At 30.5% G+C, this 22,021-nt stretch overlaps 1 protein-coding gene across 6 annotated transcripts in view; it reads right to left on the bottom strand.

The window, feature by feature from the left end:
* The window catches only part of Pgant9 (polypeptide N-acetylgalactosaminyltransferase 9), a 647,455-nt gene that overhangs the window by 340,926 nt on the left and 284,508 nt on the right, over positions 1-22,021 (bottom strand). The window contains exon 1 of one of the 6 annotated variants that reach the window (XM_088226147.1): positions 9,969-10,022. The exons of the other annotated variants lie outside the window; for them this stretch is intronic. The gene's annotated coding sequence lies outside the window, so the exon portion shown is untranslated. Of the gene's footprint in view, positions 1-9,968; positions 10,023-22,021 lie in introns of those variants that run through there. 6 annotated transcript variants of the gene reach the window in all.

Here is a 22,021-nt window from a genome sequence, read left to right as displayed (position 1 = left end):
AGATCGACTCTAGCGGACGGTTTTCACATCTTGTCTACGCATGCGCAATCGTCCCTGTGCATGTTCTGTTTTGCACAATTCTTTACCCTGAATTTGTATGAAATATGTAATTTCTCCTAAGATCGTCATTTGAGGGAGATAGACAACGCTTCATACTGGTGAATCGTGCGTTAGAGGGAGAAGATAATATACATATTCCGGGCATTGGCACCGCATGCGCATATTTGAAGTTTGAAGTGCGTTTGCAATGTCACTTTGAACATGCGTAATGACATGATATTAGTAAGAATTTAGTTTTCTATAACGTGCGTATAATGTTAGGCGAATTTAGCATTCTTAGTTCCGATGCGCGGGCTGTCATTTGTCATACTTTTGCCCGTTTATCATGTCAGATCTGTCATATTGTTATAATATTATTGAACTTAATAAACAAGTTACAAGTTGAAAAAATGTAACGAAATGCACTGCCAATGTTTTCGGTCAGGAGCCGCCAGTGCTGGCGATGTCCAGATGCTCCACTTAGGAGCAGATTTGCATTCCATATCGATCTTTTAAAACTCGCTAGGAGGTAAAATGGAATAATTTTCCCCAAACTTTCGGATATTAATTTTAACGTTTTGACTACAATAACGGGAGCCATCTTTAGGGTAAATTGAGTGTTTCATTAAAAAAAAGTGTTTATGTACTAGTAATTTGTACCATGTCGCAGCCGGCAGCAGGCACATTCCGTGTCATTTTCGTGTCATTACCGGAAACCATATTGAGTTTAATTTCAGCCTGTCACCATGGTTTTTGTTATTTGGGTGTTTGTGTATTTCAATTGCCTCTTTTATTACTCGTGTACTGAAATTTTTAGGTTTATGCAAAATATTTGATTCGAAGGCGAAACGATGTCCTGTGTCTACAAAATGTTCAACTATTGCCGATATTTGGGGTGCCAGTTTACACGCTCTTTCATATTCATCGATTTTTTTTGCTGTGCGCCCTGTTTGTCCAATGTACACTTTATCACATTCTTGGCAGCTCGGTTTATAAACTACTTCATTTTCCAGTACTGCTCCACGGTAAAAATTCCAAAACATAAACACATATTTTTTTCTACAAAACACTCAACTTACCCTGATTATGGCTTCTGCAATGATATCCGAAACGTCGAAATGAATCCAACTTACACGGGATCACCCAAAAAAGATAAACATATTGATGTTAATTTCATTACGGATTTTTTTAAATAAAAAAATGCGTTTTTATAACTTTCTCAAATATTAAAATTTTGGGTCCATTTTTTTTAAGAGTAAATAATCGTATCAGAAAATGTTTAACAAGTTGTTGCAAAACGGGGTTCGAATCGTTAAAATTCCTTAAGTACATCCTAGATACAAAAAAAATTGCATACCAATTTAAAGGAATCAATTCAGGTCTGATAATGTCAAAATAATTTTCTATCTTTCAAAATAAATATAAATAATTGTTTTAACGCACCACTATCGATGGACTAATTTATAAATTTATTAAATTTTCGTTCGTAAAAATTATAACAAATCATTATATTTTTCATATTTCACTTCACGTCTAATGATGGCTTGGTAGTACCAAAAGTATGTAAAAAAATATGGAAATAGAACTCTCAAATATTTGGTACCTAGAATTTTTAATTTATTACCAAAAGAACTTTAATTAAACTCACATTTTAACAAGAGCAAAATAAGAGAGTGGCTACTCGATCAAGAGTTTGTATATGAATAGTAGCTTATGTGTAAATATTTTAATTTTTCATATATTTTCTTGTTTTTAAAAAATAAATTTTTATATTATTATTTGTATAAACATGTTTATTCTGATCTTTCCGGCTGTTAAATTTTATCTGTTATTCATTGTTTTTATAAATGTAAATAATATTATTAAGTCAGTATAAATATAATCTTCACCAACAAGCTACAAAAAGTGGCTTGGTGGGATTTTAGTTTTAGTAAAAATATAAAAAGTGAAATTTTTTTAAATTGTAAAAATGTATAATTATGCTATTAAATAAAAAAATATAAAAAAATATTTGACATTAACTTATCTGCAGAATTGCTAAATATCTGACTGGTATATGGATTTTCTAGTGTTCTCTTTTGTACATAAAAATATATATTTCAAAGCATACGTATTTTGAATAAAATTATCAAAATAATTTCAATGAAAAAAATGGTTGAATATCCTCAGAATTTTCTTTCAGTGGCATGAAACTCGTCTTTATTCAAAGAGATACGGAGTAAAGACATTGCTCTTCCAACTGGCATTACCATTGGTAGGGTGGTTATGGAAGTGGGGAGATAAAATAGCTAAAGCCGCCGATACGGTCGTTCTATGCTGTGATTATTATACTTAAGTAGTTATGTATTCAGAAGTCAGGTTTTGTGGCCTTCGATCAAGTTATCATACTTGGACTTACATCTGATTCTGGTTAAATAATTATTATTATTGTTCCAATTAACATCTGTTATCATTCAATAATCTGTTATTTCACCAGCTATAAATAGCAGTTTACTCGGTCAATCATCATCATATCAATAACCTCCTTTATTTAACAACAATATTTTGAGTTTGTCCAAATTTTTGTAGACAAGGACTGGATTCAACTCCCTGGGGAGCTGTTTATATTAACATATTACAACAGAGATGAAGAACATTTAAGAGAAGGTAATATGGAAGTATAGGCTTATTAACTTCACAAACATCAACAGATGAAAGAATTGAAGGAATATAGATGTTCAAATATAGGCAGAATGCTGGATGTTACACAGTGTGTAAAGTGGCTACTTAAACCAGCCATTGACAGGTCATAAGCCCTGTAGATGCCGATACTTCCATATTACCTTCTCTTAAATGTTCTTCATCTCTGGTGTAATCCTTTATTTAAGTAAGCAAGAACTCAATTAGATTAAATAAAACATGCATACATATAAATAATTATTATAACTTTACAAACAAACGTACGACAATGAAATTCAGTGATCAAAAAAAAAAATTTAATGGACTGTCAAACAAAGCAAAACCAATATTATTTTTATGTATCGTACTCGTATTATCAGCGCAATGACTATTCAAAGTTTTGTGATTTTTAAATTACTACGTCCTCTCAAGTTCTCTTATTGTCGTGATTGGTGAGTCGGTTTCCCGGTGACCGGAAACATATTAAAACACTCTGTCATTGGTTGATTTCTATAAGAATTACAGGTTTAAGCTTTTGAACTTCACAAAGATCAACAGGTGGAAAAGTTGAAGGAATATAAATGTTCAAACATAGATGGAATGGTGAATTCATTTTTTTAAATTTGAAATGGATTTATTAAAAAACGAAGAAGAGGAACCCTTCCGGATTATAACATTCATTTTACAAAAAAAAATACATTGATAAAAATATTTTTTGCTCATTTTGAAAAGTTTGTCCGAGTCTTTTGTTCAGTTTTGTCTGGTAGTTTATTGTATAATTTCAGTCCCTGGTTTTTTAGTCTTGATTGTCCTTCTCTCGTCCATTGTTTTGATATTGTTGTATTATGTCCATGTTTATTACTCTTTTTTTCAAGTTTAAGTTCATTGTCTACAATGATTTTAGTGACTGACTTATGAATAAATTTCAAGGATTCGGGTCGAAAAAGTTCATTTATATTTGGGAAATCAAATGACAGAAGGGACCATCAGTAATTTTCAAAAATATTTAGGAGAGTTGAAATAAGAATCTGTTTCAAGATCCACAAACTAAAATATTTAAGTGTTACTTTTAAATAACAAATTACCATTCTAAATGATGGTGTTTTTTTTTTCTACATGTATTTACCAAAATATTTATTTACATTTTGTAAAATGAAAAACAGAAACAAATACAAATGGTCTTTTCTGTCATCTGACAAACGATTAATTTTATTTTTTTTTGGGTTCTTTAGTTGGTATTAGATAAAAGAGGTCATATACTAGCTGAAATATTTTATTTTGACTTCATTGTAGTCTGCTCATGTCATTTTGGCTTACTGTTCCCCATAATTGTTGCATATAATACCGCAGAGTGTGTGCGGACCAACTACTGCTTTACAAAATTATGACAGGAATGGTTGACTGTACAGAGCTGCTTGATTTAATAACAATACATGTGCCAGCCAGGATTTGTAGACGGTACCACCTGTTTCACGTACCAATAAGTAAAACATCGTATGTTAAAAATGCTTTTTTTCGTAGGACTTTTTCAATGAACAATACAAAATTTAAAAATATAGATTACACCAACATCACTCTGTCAGATTTAAAATTTACACTAAAAATGTATTATGTAACTTAGTAGACATTATAATAATAAATATGTACATCTCCCCTCCCCTCCTTATCCTCTCTTCAAGCATTTTTGTCCTTATCCCGCCCAATTTACAGTAACTTAATGTTCTTAAAATTAATATTTTAAAAATTTTTATTATATTATTAATTATTGAGTACATGAAAATAACATTTTTAAATATAAAAATTGTATGTATTTATCTGATATGTAATATATTTTCTTTACTAACTTTGTATACTATGTGGATATCTGTTATTAGTTCTGAGTTTATACACTATACCTGTTTGTTTACTAAAAATATGTATGTAGAACTGTTGATTTCCCTAATAAAATAAAATAAAATAATACAACATATTTTAGATTTGACATTGGCTTTACAGTGTTGCACAGTGTGTAAAGTAGCCACTTAAATCAGTCAATGATATATTATAAGCCCTGTAAATGCCTAGATTTCTCTATTCTCTTTATAACATATTTTTTATTTCTGTTGTGATATATAAAAACGAATAAAACTTTACTTAAAAGTTCGATGCTTTTACAAAAATTCATATATTTATAAATTTACATTTTTTTTACTGAAAATAATGTTCCCTCACTGAGGTCCCGTGTCGAAGAAAACATTTAAAATCATTTTGAAACATCCCCTTAGTAAATACTTTGTATTAGAAATATCCATTTTATTGTGCTTCTATTTTATTTTCCCCTACCTCTTAGGAAAAATATAACAAATACCGCAAAATAAACATACCCATAAATAGTAGTGTAATGTTTTATTCCGCTCTGTATATTTACATGAGTAGGTTTTGCAATGCAGAAATCCGCTGTTGAAAATTTTCGAGAACCTTCGCGCTGAAGCCTCAGGGAGAATTTCAGTACAGAGCCATAATATTACAACCTAGCTACCAACAACCTACTACATACTTGTGGACATGAAACTTACACAAAATACGAAGCGAGCATACTTAGGCTTAGAATTTGATAAACACTTTGGAATCACGAAAAAATTACCGAATGTTTATTTTTTATTTTTAAAAGCGGGTGACAAAAAATACTGCTAAACAGTAAACTGAAAATATTCGACATGTAACCGAATAATAAAACACCGAAAATATTGGTTCAATTTAAGTTTTTTTCTAACGATTCTTGTAGAAATAACATTGTAATAATAACAATAGGAATATTATAAGAGGGTGAAAGCGCTCATTTGTCGAAGCAATAGGTGCAAGTGTAAAATTTCACCCACACTATAAATGTTTCAGCTCTTATACTTCATAACAGTCCACAGATGGAAGAGTTGTAGAAATGTGGATGTTTAAACATTGTTACTTTACACAGTGTGCAAAGTGGCCACTTAAACGAGCCAATGACAGGTCGTAATTCCTGTAAATGCCTAGACATCCACATTTCTTTTTCTGAAATTTTAACCATCCCTGTTGCAACAAATTTAGAAGTTCAGTAAGAAGGGTTCTTTATTTGGCGTCAGATAACAGAGATCAAATACAAATATTTACAGGTCTACCAATGAACAAAATGACTCGCTTACCGTTTGTATTGAATGCTGCAGCGAGATTTATTTTCGAAATCTCTAAGTTCAGTCATATCACTCCACTACATCGGAAATCACACGGGCTACGTTTTCCACAGAGGATCGAATACAAACTCTATTGGCTTATGTATAAATCACTGAACAACTTTGCTTAGGAACATGTAAGGGAACTATGCATTCCAGATGAACTAGCTGACAGGCGTCTCACGCTTAGATCAGATACGTCTACGGCGAGGGGAAACGTTATTTTATCTCTACTCAAACAGCGCACTAAATTTAGTGAACGCGCATTTACGGTCGCAGGCCCTATGGCATGGAATTCTTTCCCAGCAGAGGTGCGAGGCTGTGAAAGTGAGCTGATGTTGCGGAAAAAACTTAAAACCCACTTGTTCTTTAAATCATTTGAATAAATCCGTAGCATGTGAAAGCAAAATAATTTGTTTTAATTAAATTACAAATTTAAAAGCTTCAATTAAATTTATTTATCTATAGAATCACTATGTAAAGCGCCCTTGATGTATTATATTACGAAAGCGCTATATAAGTTATCCATAATAATAACAATGACTTAATTTTTTTTATTTTGCTGTTGTTGTAAAATAAAAAAAATAATTGCTGTTTGTGTTGTAGTCAGATTATGTCATTTAGGTTTTTCGTTCTCCATAGTTATCGCATATGACATATTTTATATTTTAAATAAGATTAATAAAATAAAAGAAAGTATGCAGTACCATGGAATAAACTCTCTCAAAAAATCAAAAAATAATGTTAGACCAGTTATTATTATTCAAATTAATAAATAATAAAATGGATTCTCCTAACCTACTTGAAAGACTTCCATTCCGTGTGCCATCTAGGCCGACTAGACAAAATCTTCTGTTTTACACTAAAAACGCGTCAACAAACTACTTTAAACAATCTACAATACCTAGAATATGCGAGCAATATAACAATAGATTTACCGAGGCTATTATTTTTTCGAATTTTCTTCCATCGCGATCGTTCTTTCCTCGAGATGCCAGTAGTAAATACATGCCGATTAGTACGCGCATGACAGCGCTGACAAATAGTTGTGTTTGGGGGTTACGCTGCTTTTTATACATTTTTTTGTTAGGCTATTGTCAAACTCTTCCGCAACTAATCGAGATTATTAATAAAGAAAATATTACATTATTTATTGACGGTAGGTAATCTAAATGTAAGGTATTAAAACTGATAATTAATTTCTTAAACATGCCATTTTAAATAGATTATTTCTCTTCATTTAGGTGAACCAATGGTTTCATGCGTTGTATGAACGGACCGCGCATGGTGATCATAATATTTATTTGAAACTTAATATACAATTTATATTTGTACAAAAAAGTACAAGGTAAAAGTATAATTGCATAAAGGCAATATGACGCACGCACGCATGGTACGTGCACATTTAAGTGTTTTAGAAAAAATCATAACCGTTTCAGGCAAAAAATTGAACTACGCGATAGGAATTATTTAAGTTTAGGGAAGAAAACTACAAAAAGTAATAGTGGTTTTTACAGCATTCGGATAATGTAAGTTATTTTTATTTCGGAACCGAGTGAAGCGAGCTTTACTAATAAAACAGAATAATAAAGCGGGGGACGAGTGAGTTAAAGGGCAATACACCTGGCGGGATGTACCCAGTAGATAGTACCAACGTAATAGCGTTACCCGTGTCTAGAGACTTACATCAACGTGACGTGTTCACGTGTGCCTACGTCACCGGGGTATAAAGGCGAGAAACCTCATACATAGATTTTCCTATCCACTATCCCTACCATGTATTAACATGTTAACTTAGGTTTTGTCCGTTTTTTTCAAATTTAAAAATGAGCACAATAATATAGTATATATACAATAATATAGATAAAGGTTTCAGCTCTTTAACTTCACAAACATCAACAGATGAAAGAATTGAAGGAATATAGATGTTCAAATATAGGCAGAATGGTGAATGTTACACAGTGTGTAAAGTGGCCACTTAAACCAGCCATTGACAGGTCATAAGCCCTGTAGATGCCTAGACTTATATATTACCTTCTCTTAAATGTTCTTTATCACTATTGTAATATGTTAACATAAGATTCTTGTTTGTTATATGAAAAAAAAGCTCATGTATTCATTGTTTATCATTTGTCAAAGTCAAAAACATTTGAACTGTTGTGTAGATTTGATTATTCACTCTTTTCATAAAAGTGTTAGTACCTTAGTTTCTATGGCTGGCGGTTTTTTGCATAACTAACTTCAATTATTGATTGTTATCATCATGGCCTTATGAAGAAATGTAAAACAGATTAAGTTTTTTGCGTTTTTCTCGAAAGTGGATTTTTTTGAGTTAGAGCAGTTTAGGAATTGCGCGGCAGTGAGGTATACAGTGACTGAAATTGAAATTTTTAAAATATAGCATAAAGTTAACAAAAATGGCAAATATTATAGATCATTCACAAGATATTTATATTTTTTTACAATATACCGTGGTTGTTTTGACGCTAAATTTATTATTTTATTTGATTACAAGCCTACAAAATGGAATGCAAAGTAGACGAAAATGATCGTTTTTAACACCACAAAAGTTGCTCGCGATATTTGCGCAGTGTACGGTGAAGATAATATAAATTATTGAATAATTTGACATAAAGTAATGTCACTTGCAGTCGAGCATATCTCTTCATGGACAAAAAAAATGCACTTCTCATGAACCTAACAAAATCCCAAATCAAACTTATTGGTAGTAAAAAAATGCATTCAAAAGTGACATTTCCCACACTTCCTCTTTTCAAAATAGATGGCACAGAAATTCCTTTCACGACTTCAGTCAAAAACTTAGGTATTATCAGACATAAGCATTTAGGGTGGCGCAATCAGGTTAACAAAGTTAGTCGTAAACTTTATAGCAGTTTGCACTCACTTAAAAGATTTAAGAATGTCTCGCCAACTAATGTTAAGCAAACATTAGTCCAGAGCTTACTGCTTCCACTTCTTGATTATGCAGATGAATGTTATCCAGATGCTAACTCTGAAGTCGCTTGATAAGTTGGAACAATTGCAGAATGTTTGTATACGTAATTTCTTAAACCTTTGCAAATTCGACCTCATAACCGAATATCGCACGCAATACACTGGTTCAGTATCAGGGATAGACAAAACATTCACATTCTATCACTTCTTCACAATATTTGAAATAATCCCACCTCGCCTGTTTATCTGAGAGAGCTCTTCCAACCTCTATCACAACACGAGCTATCTCTTCATTCTAGTAACTAGAGAACCCTTTTAATACCTTTTCACCGCTATAATTTATTTGCCACCTCTTTCACAGTTGTAGCTGCTTGATTGTGGAATAATCAACTTACTAACGTCTGAGATTTACATTTAAATCAAGATTGAAATGTCACTTTATAAATTTTTAAGTCGTTCCTTTCTCCTTCTTCTTTCCTTCACACTTCCCCTCTTTTCTTCATAGTATAATGTTATTTTTATATTCTTAAGTTAGTTTTTAATTTTGTATAAAATTTTAAGGTCAGTTTAATTTCTAAGAATATCGATGCACTTCTAATTTTCTCAAACTGAACGGTTTGGGTAGGTAGGAAGAAATTGCGTTAAGGCAATATGCCCTTATATGTATACATTATACATATTGTGTATTTATATGAAGTATTAAATAAATAAATAAATTGGTTTTAATATAATTTCATTTCATTTTTTTTTTTTTTGCACCACAACAGGCCAGGATGCCCAATTACAGTGGTGAATTACATTACAGAACAACCAGGCTTGAGAAAAATAACATTTTAATTTTTGTGTTCTCACCGGGAATCGAACCCGGAACCTTCCGTGCGTGAGTCAAGCGTCTTGACCACTACACCACGGAGGCCGCCAATGAAGGAGAATACATTCTGACATAGATTCGTAAGTGTTTAAAAAGGCTATGACCGTTTATTCCAAATGGCGAGAACAAAAGTACACAAAAAAAGACAACAATTTAGTCAATTATGTATTTTTCTTCATTATTTTGCATCAAATCAGTAAAAGATTGCATACTTTTTTATCTCAAAAGTTATCTTCGTAGTCCAACAAGGCTTAACTAACCTTTGTATTTTTCGCAGGGGTAGACTGTATCGTTTTGAAAATCTAATTCCATACCTGTAACAAAAACAGAAAACATATGATTAGTTTTGTTTTAATTTTAAAAACATGCGGTTTGATTAATTAAACTCTCTTGAATCTTTGACGAAAATCAGAACTTGTACAAAGATTGTAAAATTTGATACAAATTTAAATGAAATACACTGTTATAAAAAGCGCATAAAATAATGTATTTGACATTAAAGTATTACTTTCGACGCAGTTATGATCGTGATAAAGAATGAAAAACAAGTAAACAAAAGTTCGAAAAACTTGTATGTGTGATTACTCAAATTTACTTGACAAAAAATTGACTTTCGGAAAAAACCAATGAAATCCATTGAGGTATATATACTCGTACAATCATTAATAGTGCAAAATTTATAGTTTTTACTTCACAGGAGCAAGAATTAGTCATAAACATAACCTTAGGTAACCTGCAAACCGCAAAAGCAAACAATCTTGGACAATGGGTAATTGAAAAACGTTTTACCTTTGTAAAACAATATTTATTTCTTGTAAGTAAAAACATTTAATTATTACTTAAGCTGGAAACAATGTGGACGTTTGTTATACATTAAATTATTGTTACATTTGTACATACATTTCATATACCCATGGTTAACAACGCTAACTGGCACAGATAAACAGCAAGTTACATTGATAAATATAGGTAAGCAATGACCTATAATAATAAGACACGTTATTCCAATACTAAGTTCATCCAAGACATCATCATTCATGATTCCATGTCTGCTTCTCAGTTGGGGCACATGGGGTCCACAAAGACAAAAACAACATATCAAATATTTCGTCACCCTCAATGGAAATATTCTTAATACTCCCGTCGAATTTTTATTTATTGGGAGATTCTTTTGTTTTGTTTGTCATAAAGAAATTTGAAACCGAAGCAAGAAAATTACGCTATGCAAAACATTTTTTCTTCGAAATCATTAGAACAAATGACTAGATAATAATAAAAAAAACACCTTGATCACTGAAATTGACTAACTCGTTACAGAAATACAACTAAACTGAGTGCGCGCCATCCCCACACAAGCCTAAATTTAGACCCCTACGCGCAGAGCTTTACGGCTTCACTTTAAAAACCTTTCTCTGCTTGCAATAAACTATTTTTGGTAGTGAACAAAACAGACAATCTAATCATCATTTTAGATAATATGTTATTTATATGGTTTTTGCACCTCGAAAGTACACAAATATTGGTCGCGGCAAAACCTTTAACGACACCGCGAACGAATCCTTAGATGATAATTTGCATTCACATAAAAAAATAAGCTGGCGAATCACGAGACACTTGAAATCATTTTTATAAGCAATAGTTAAAGGTACCTAATATATTTTATTTATTTATGATTTATTAAGTAAGTTCATAATATCTTTAGACCTAATAGTAACTTTAAATAACATTACAATGTTTATGTCCTTGGTTCGTATTGATTTCAGTCTAAGTCGTAACAGTAGAAATAAAACTAGCTGGCAGCTGTCGAAATTTAATGCTTAATTCTTTCAGACCTTAGTTGATTCCTATTAATATAAAAAATAATTTTTATCCTGTGTGTAATAAAGAAATTATGTGAAAATTTTTGATATTTGTAATGTTTTTCTTTATTTTTTATACTCTAGAAATTATTTCAAGTCTTTTTTTTTAGAAACAGTGAGTCTCAAACTATTTATCAACGGGAAAAATTTTTAACGTGTTATTTATCTTATAATAAAAGAAAACAACAGCTTTTGTTAAAAAATACAATATTTACAAATAATCCAAAATCATAGGCTAATAATAGTTAACTATAAATATGTATATACAATGAAAAAAAAGCGTACTTGTGAAAAGCAGCTCCGTACAATTCCGCTTGTAAAAAATAATATAAAACAATAATAATGGAAAAGAACATTTTTTTTTGTTGACCTTGTCTTAAATAAATCCTTTTGTCAGTGGATGCACACGTTTGAAAATATTTAAAAAATAAAGCATGTAAAAACCCTATATATTTTTATCTAAGCGAAATAATTTAACTTAAATAAAATATATTTAAAAAATTGCCTTACATAACCTATAACGACGACATAAATTTGCTTCAAAACAAATTAACCAGCCAGAAGCCAGCTGTCAAAGTTAAAAAACAAACTTTTCTATGTAATGTTGATTGCCGATGTATACAACAAAAAAAAACAGATACGTACGTTAAGGGCTCCAGTAATTAAAAAATAATCTCGCCGCTTTTGAATTTCGGTAGGCACTGAGGAATTATTTTTTTTAATACGTGTTTATTTTAATGAACATCTGCGCTGAAAGGGTTCAATACATAACTTATGATTCAGAAAATTGGATTATATTTACGAGTGAAATATATCGGAGTTGAAGTCCAATTAAACTACTTTTTCGTCAAACACGACTGCATATCTCTACGGAGCATCACGTCTGATCGCAGTTAAATACCGTTCGAGTGTAAAGCCGTTTACCTGCAATTACTCACAAATTGAAACGCCATTTTCTTTGCGCAGCAAGTCTTGTTTTCCCAATATTTTGTATAATCTCACAAAGTAGCCGCTCGATTGTGGAATAATATACCCACTAATGTCATTAACGCCCCCACCCCTTCTTTACTCACATTTAAATCAAGATTGAAACGGCACTATCTAAATGTTTGAGATTTTCCTTTCTCCTTTTTATTTTCTTCCCACCCCTTCACCCCTCTTTATAGTATAAAGAAGATTATTAGTTTATTTTTGTTTCAATTTTTGTACAGAATTATGAGATTCTCTGTTAATGTGTCCATACTGTACTTCTTATTTTCTCAAGCTGAATGGTTTCGGTGGGTATGAAGAAATTGAAGCCATGAATCGATAAATGTGTTATGTGGCAAAAACAAAAAGCATAGATATCTGGGATTAAAGTTTTGAACACAAATACAATTATTGATAAAATAACACGTTTGCTCTCAAAATCGGGTTTCTGCAACTTTATGACTTGCTTTCATCTTTTTTTTTTTTAATAAAAGAAATATTTGCGTTTTTATGATTTACCAAATATTTAATTTTGAGAGTCTTTTTAAACGCATTGTAAAGAACTCACTATTAGAAAATGGAATCAAGTTGGGGTAGAGTGGGATTCGAACCACAGACCTTTGGTCCGTTAGTCTGAGACACTAGCCACAGGACCACAACCCAACCTTATTATTCTACTTTTAATCTACTTTTCAATGGCTTCAATTATTATAATAATATATAATAAGTCTTCAATTGCCTTATACCCGCTCTTATACGTGTATAAAATGCATTTATAAATGAATTATAAAATAAATACATATTTAATTATAAGTCATCGAACGTAACATATCAATTTACATTAACTTTGATAGATATGATATTATTTCTCTGTTTGAATACATGACATTTAATAAACTAATAACTTTCATCAAATTAAGGCCGCCATGTACTTTGCTCAAACAAATACACATAAAAAATTTACTGATCAATAAAAAACAATTGAAACATAATAAAACTGTCGTTTTATAAACATTCATTGATCATCATATTAGGGGGTATTCATGTATGCAATTAAATGTCGTGTTGGTTACAAATATGATACTTACAAATAATATTCTTTATTAATAGTACTTAAAAGTAAAAATCTACTTTTAGACTTAACCCTATACTGCCCGATGTAGACGATCTGCTGTATCCCAAAAGTCAAAGCATAAAAGTGATTTCAAACATTTTTATCACATGACAACTAGTGTATGTAATGTTTTGTAAACATAAAATTAACCTTTTTCATTTATTTAAAAAATCGCCCCAAGGGTAAAATTGTTATTTATAATTTGAAACAAAACGTCGGTTACAAGTGTACTGTCAAAAGTATAATTTAGCTAAGGTTCAAATCGTGATTTATTTGAATTTATTTTAAGTTTTGAAGTAATAATTGTTTACACAACATTCATCATTCCATAAAAATAAAAAAAACAATGTTTCTTGTTGCCTTATATTCCTGTATTTTTTTACTTTTTATGCCAGATGTAGCATATTGTCTTCATACTGAAAACATGAAGATAAAAATAAGATAAACATTATTTTTCTTATAAATTAACATACACAAATATAAATGTTTCGTGAAAATTAGAAAAATTGGGCAGTGGATTGTTGATTGCGTTGATTTTTCCACTAAAACCTGACGATGAAAATTGAGTAGTAAAAACATTAGCAATTTTAGTTTCACAGCGAGATAATATATAGGTTTTACAGTAAGTAATCTTTCTTTTAAATAATTTTGTAATAGGGAAATATCACGTTATTCTATATTTTTGAAGTAATAAAGGTTTATAAAATACTGTTCAGTAAAAAAATGTTTTTGCTAATTCACAGTAGCATAAAAAATATTTTTAAAGTTGTAATTTTGAATTTCCGCAAAAACTGTCATTTCATTAACCACGCCCCTATACGTCACGATTTATGTTTATTTGTTCCCTGTCATTGAAAATTATTACAAACCTCGACGTCACAACAATTAAAACCAAACTTATCGCGTTTTTATAGCAACGTATTTTTATTAAATTTATTTTTTACATTTATATATAAAAACATTTCTACACAATATCCATATTGATTTTGAAAATAAAATTTATTATTTTAAATCCATTTTATATATTTTAATCGGTATTCGTAGAATGTGATAGTTCTCTATTATCTGATTCAACACAGTCTGTTCTACACAATTAATTATGGCACGTATTCAAAAGGTCAATTTTATTAGATGACTTGTTCCCGCGTTTGCATTAACTGCGGTTCTTTTACTTCTCTGAAATTTGTCTCTCATAATACAGAGGATACTAATATAAAACTATGAAATCGAAAGGACGAAAATATTTAAGGTCATGGATTGTACTCGTATTTCTACGTTCTTCTTTCTTTATTTCGCAAGCGAAATCTAGAGCGTACGGCCGCGGTCTCAATTGGGAACTTGTATTGTATTCCTTCACTGTTATACTGGGAAATTAGAAAAAGGTGATTGTACTGACCATGCGTATTCGATTAATCACAAATTGACAATACTGCAGTGAGAAGTAAAATGAAAGATTTTAAAGTTTCCATGTTTTGTTATTTTGGCGGTTTGATAGTAAAGAAACAGTATGGTATTGCTGAATTTGTTAAAACTGTTGATAATTAATATGCGAAACTGAAGAAATATGTAAATCTTAATGAACGATTTCGGGAAAAGGGTGGATGCTTTCACTGTAAGTTCATAGATACTTGACCACGATGTCTTGACCTTTTTTACTGATTATTTAATTTACATACCAGGCACGTATGGTGCAATGTTTTATAAGATGTACAAAGCCTATGTCAACAGTAAATTGAGTTACATGATCGCCTTTTGGGGAACTGGTAACAAGGCAGACATAACAAGAATACAACGACAGCAAAATATAATTCTTAAACTAACATACAATCTACCCTACCTGACCTCTACGACTAAACTGTACATCAAAACACACCAGTTTGACATAAACTACTTTACTAAAATTGAGACCTTAAAAATTGTGCACAAAATAACACTGGGAAACATACAAGACGACGACATAATATTAGTCAAAAATGCTGACATACACAAATACAACACCAGACAACAACAACACTATCATATTGAAAAAGCAAAGACAAACACAGGACAGTCAAAAATACTACATAATGGACTTAAACACTACAACGACCTACCTTACTACTTGAAAATTTTTACTGGAGACAAATTTAAAATAAATCTGAAAAAGCACATGATGACTGAACTAACTAAACTAGACGAGACATAAAATGACTAGACAATATTAAATTTCTAATGTAACCCTGACGGGTTTTTTAAAATTGTAAATAAATAAAAAAATAATAATAAAAATAAAAAATATATATAATTAGACTAATTACTAGAAGAAATTTTGTCGAAAAAATTGTATCTAATGTTTTTTTAAAGCTTTTAGTTTGTATTAGGTAGGTAAAAATACATTGGCATGTTAGGTTATGTCGTGGATACAGTACTTTTATCATAAAATGTACATTTTCAATAAAGTATGAATTCGCACATTACCATTATTTAAACAATACGCTTTAGCGTTGTGAACATGAAAGAGAATTTTATCTTAATATTTATGAACTTTTATGTTCAGAAACCTCATTAATCATTAACTGAATGCCACATGTCAAGCCACTTTAATTTTTTTGAAAATAAAAAATTTCTCTGACCTTCTAAATTTTCATGAAAAGTATAATGTTCATTCTTTTTTTTGAAATCGTAATACAAAGTAGACGCTTTTACACAACAAAAAAGTTGGTGAAAAGATTTTTTTTTGTAGAACACATTCTGTTGACTTAGGGGTTTCTGAATATTACGTTTCAAATTTATGTATATATTTTCAAACAATGAATTGTAATTCCCGCTACTCAAATTCTCAGTTTGATACGTCATTTGAGTAAATCTTACGCATTTGATGACAAAATAAATTGTTTTGCCATTTTTTTTTTCATAGTTTAATTTAATTAAATGTTGCATAGAATGAGTTTTGTAAAGCCAACTTGATGTGTTATATTACAAAAATGGCGCCATTTAAGTTATTCAATTATGCGTTACAATATTAACCACTTATACGCTGGTAAAACAGTTCTATTGGTAAAATAAAACCAGAATCCTGGACGTGTGTTTAAAAATGAAGAAATATCGCCAAAATGTTTTTATGATAATTTACGTTATCGAATAAAAAATTTAAATTAGACCTAAATACGATAATAACAGAAAATGAGTTTTTGAATACGAAAAAATGTTAATTTTACCCTTAATTAAATAACACTGTATTTTTTTAATGTTTTATTTTATTTTTTTATTAACAGCCGCAGCCGATTTTTACAAATTGTACAACACTGTGCAAAAGTAATAAAATATAAGTTGCATTAAGAGTATTGATAAATAATAAAAATATTCCCCAATTAGCAGTAATAGTGACAGCAAAATTAAAGCAGATGTGTCCTTAAGGTGATTATAGGTGAGGGTGACTGCTATAGTAATTGGGCATGCTATAATAATTGGTCACTCTAAATCTTATTGTCAATAATAAGCAAACGTAAAAATTTATCTCCACTTAATATACATTTTTAACTTTTTTATTCCATTATAAAGCTACATAGTGCAGGGCCAATTTTAATATGTAAAAAAATATCTTATAAATGTTATATTTGAAGCATTTTTTTATCTAATTTAAATGAACGTATTGTCTTAACTAATTTTTGACAATTGTATTTAGAGTGTCCAATTACTATAGCATGTCCAATTAATTTTCCACCCACCCTAACTACCATAAAAAAAAACAACATCACTTATTTGTCCAAATTTTATAAAAAAGGTTTGATATCAAATAGTATATAATGGATATATATTTAAGTCTCACCTTTTATTCAAAAATAAAGAAAAAACCACACAATTTATTCAAAAAGCATTTTATCATTTGTAAAATATGCCTTAAATTTCATACATCGAAATAAGCAATGTTGTTGAAAATAAGTTTTTTTAAATTTTTTCAAGCTTTGTTCATGTGACACTCACTTTTGGAATGTTTACTTTTCCTAAATAAAATTAAAAACAAAACATGTTCACTCTTTTTAAAATTTCAGCACAAACAAAAGAAGATCGCGATGACAATAAATAAATTTCAATCAAACGGTTTAATTACTCATCGGTTTATTAACGTATAAATAATGCCCGCGTTCAATTAACTGCTTGAAAGGTCGCAATTAATAAGTGATTCAGATTGAAAATCGCAATTTTAATTAAATTGTTGGCGTCAGATAATGCTTTTAGATTATGCTGCGCCGTCATTCGTCATTTTGACGATGGCTGACGTGGTCTACAAAGAAATTATAAAAAGTTAGTACAATTAGTACCAAGACGACTGTTCATTGTTCATAGTAAATCATGTGGTGACTGGTTGACATTTTTTAATACCCGCATAATGGACATTTTACATATTTCATTTGTTCGTCCAGCATTGTAATTTTTATCAGCACAGTGCACATTAACACTGGTAATTTTTATGTGTTGTAATGAAGACTTATTGAGATGAACAATTATTCTAGAACAGAAAGATAAGTGAATCATTTTTATAATTATAGCCATTGGAAAATTCAAATTTGATGTTGGGGCAAATTTTGGTTGTGTTTATTGAGGATATTATTAATCATCCTTTCATAAACATTGGACATATTAAATTGACTGTCATAGGCTGTGAGTCCATAGTTTGATAGATTGATGTTACAATTAATTTTCTATGTACTCCGCATACCAGTGGCGTACGTTTCATTTGAGATCAAAAAGCGCTACAGCCTCGGTAAAGGCGACAACATTTTGTAAGGAGTGCCACGCAATGCAGCGCAGCTGGAACGAGGTTCGTTTCATCTTTAACAGTGGAAATGGCGCGGCAAAAGTGAGGCATAGTGGGGGAATTATTGGCCACAGTCCAATGTATTCAAATATGATTCTACGCTCCTTCTAGTCTATTCTTAATTCTATGAGTATAACCTAAGCGGCTGCCTCAGACAAAGTAAATAGTAAATACAACTGAAAGTTTAGCATACCTAAAGGGCATGTATAACTAAATATATTTTTTTAAATTTGACAATCAGACTCTCCAAACCCAAACAAACCTCGTATGAATAACGTGTTGTAAACTATTTGTTGGCTGAACCAAATCTGAGATAGAATTTCGATAATCTTAATCATCACAAACTGAAGTGAGAAAAAATAAGGAATTTAATCTTCTTTGGGGTAGTTTTGTAGAATGTCGACACAATACGCAGACATAGTCGTCATAGGACATGCCAAACGGCGATACAATGACATTGGTCCGAATTAATGTCATAACACGGGGGCGACAATTGGCCAAAACGGCGCTCCGCAATTACGGCGACACGGCGCTCTTTTACGGCGACACAAAAACATTTTCGTCTCGGAGAAAGAAATAAGATTGCGTACCGGAAAGGTTATTCCAGTGAAACGAAAAATAAATTAAATTCTTCATATCAAAAACATTTTTTTCTTGGATCGTGTGAAATTGTAAAGGTATAATAATAGTACAATTTAAACGGTTATACTAAACGCTGACCCGGAGCATTTCAGTATTTTCAACATGTAATTATTTGTGTTATATAAGTTTTGTGCTAGCATTTACTCGCTACTTGACTTGTGTGGTATAAGGGAGGAATTAGTAAATTAATTAGATTAATTTTGTCGCTAACCAATATGAATTTTCCCTATAAAATTATATATTTTTTCGAGATTAAAAGAAGCCTGTATCAAATAAGTAAAAGTAGTATATGGTGACGTTGCATCGTTATTCTGTTAAGTGATAATTTATTTTTCTACAAGAAATCATCGTTCAGAGAATTCAAAGAAGAACATTATTTTTCGGGGTAAAAAGTACATGTTTCTATTTAAAAAAACAATTTAGTCAGTTGCTCTGTTGTGACGTGAAAGAATAATTCATTTTTACACTGAGAATTTTCTCGAGCCCTTGAAATTTTTATTCGTGATGAAAAATAGTAAATGATACTTTTTATATGTACCTATTCAAAAAACCACTTTAATCGGATGCTACGTTGTGACGAGAAGGAAACGCAAACAAAAAAAAACTCACTTTCGCATTTATAATAATAGTATGGATAAACAAATAAAAATAGATAGACTTACAAAAAAAAACCACTTTATTTTTGCATAGCAGATTGAATAGAAGACAAAAATCAAATATTTTATTTTTAAAAAATTACCGACATAATATATTTTAAACATAAAACCATGAAGAAACTCACGATCCATTAACATAAAAGAATTTTTTAAGTCAATGGAAATCAATATAAGGACAGACATTAAAGGCCAGATCTAGTTGTGGTCACGTGGCAAGTGTAGCGTACTTACAGGCCAGAGATCAGAGGTTCCAGCCCTATTCTACTCCAACTTAATTTACATTTTCTAAATGTGAGTTTTATGCCTCATTATTTTATTAACATATAAGGCATCGCTTGACTGGTTAAAAAAGTATCAAAATTCAAATATATTCTCTATCTTACAACAGTAATATGTTAACTATTGTTTTATAAAACCACACAAATATACATTTCGATGGCTTACTCATTAAAAAAAAACATTTTCAATACAAAAAAATAACCAGGAGGAAAACCGTTAATACCAAATTACAACAGTCTAATTCAAATTAATTTCTTTGAAGTACCAACAATTCATTACATGATTGTGTGGGATGCATAAAAATACATTTGGAAAATTTGTCACATTACTGAAATGAATACGGGTAATTATTATAATGTATTCAGCCTGATTTTAAAGCGAACTGGCATAGATATACTATGGTAGATGTATCTAGTAATCACTAACTGGTTCGTTGTTTATAACTCGAGTAGCGAAAAAGTGTAGCGAAAACGAAAATGATATAATTCCGTCGCCATGCCGTTCAAGCAAAAGTCACGAACCCTAAATATTACAGTTTTGAGTTAAATATGCCATTCGAAGCATAAAATTATGTTCTTTGAGTCAAACGTCATCAAGGTATCTGAATTAGAAAGAAGTTGCGTGAATCTGAATTATTTTTATTTCATTAAGTGACTATAATATATATTAAAATATAATGACAAAAATACTTATAAAAATGAAAAAATCATTTTACTATAACATTACAATAATTATTGCTAATATTTTCAACTTTCTCTACTTTTAGAGCTTGCATTGTCCAGACTCTAAAAAGGCAAAAGTCACTAAACCAAATTTTAGCCATCTTGACTCTATAAAAATGCGAACATTAAGAGGACCGGGAACACAATGTTTAAGACATGATGAAAAAATCGTTCTAGGGAAATGAAGTAGTATTTCAGGCGTTTTTCCAAAGCCTGGCACCTTGAACAGAATAGGATTTTCCAAAGAATCAAGTTGAAGGATATACATTATTATTTGTTTTATTATTTATGTCTTGCTAATTATGCAATTACGTGTAACTTTTTTGTAATTAGGTGATTTTCAAAGATAATAGCCGTTAATGGATCTCAAATAATTATTTCGATAAGAAACTGTTTCATTATCTGAGATCTGAGTGAGTTCTGAGGAAACAATGTTAAAATTATAAAACATAAATACAAGTTGACAGGCAGCAACATATGGGAATTTTTATTGTTTAGGGGGCGTGGAATGCACCGTTGATTAGCCAAAAGATACCGCAACTGTTTGTTGTACTCCCACAAATGTGTTGAGAACATCGGCAATTAAAATAAATACATTATCTGCTGATCATTTTACAGTTACAGAGCTAATTTTTCATTCGGTATGTGTCAGCCGATTGAAGAATTTCATAGATAAAACATGTATAGACCAATATTATAAAATTATGCAGTTATTTATATTTAAATAGTTCTCAAATGTTCATATTTATTTCAGACTCAATTTTTATTGGGCAATAATAACATTATAATTAAAACAAAATATTTAAGCCGTTAAATTAGGACAACATATCATCCCAGGAACCCTGAGCAATGGCTCGATATTATGATACTCTCTAATAGCAAGAGTATTTGCCTCTCAAACGTAGTTAATCCTTTAACTGTGCGAATATATTATTTATTTAAAAAGTATAAAGAATAGTTTTTCATTAAAAACAAGCTTATGAACACATTAAAATTGGAAAATTTTCAAACAATTATTTACGTATTTTTTATTTATTTACAATTTTAAAAAACCCGTTAGGGTTACATTACAAATTTAATATTGTCTAGTTATTTTATGTCTCGTCTAGTCTAGTTAGTTCAGTCATCATATGCTTTTTCAGATTGATTTTAAATTTGTCTCCAGTAAAAGTTTTCAAGTAGTATGGTAAGTCGTTGTAGTGTTTACGTCCATTATGTAGTACTTTTAACTGTCCTGTGTTTGTCTTTGCTTTTTCAATATGATAGTGTTGTTG

The sequence above is a fragment of the Micrasema longulum genome, unplaced genomic scaffold (assembly GCF_059751315.1).
Source record: "Micrasema longulum isolate JH-2025_06_02 unplaced genomic scaffold, ASM5975131v1 h1tg000411l, whole genome shotgun sequence".
Classification (NCBI taxonomy): Eukaryota; Metazoa; Arthropoda; class Insecta; order Trichoptera; family Brachycentridae; genus Micrasema; species Micrasema longulum.
Note: the sequence above shows the minus strand (reverse complement) of the source record. Positions and strands in the feature narration are given on the sequence as shown.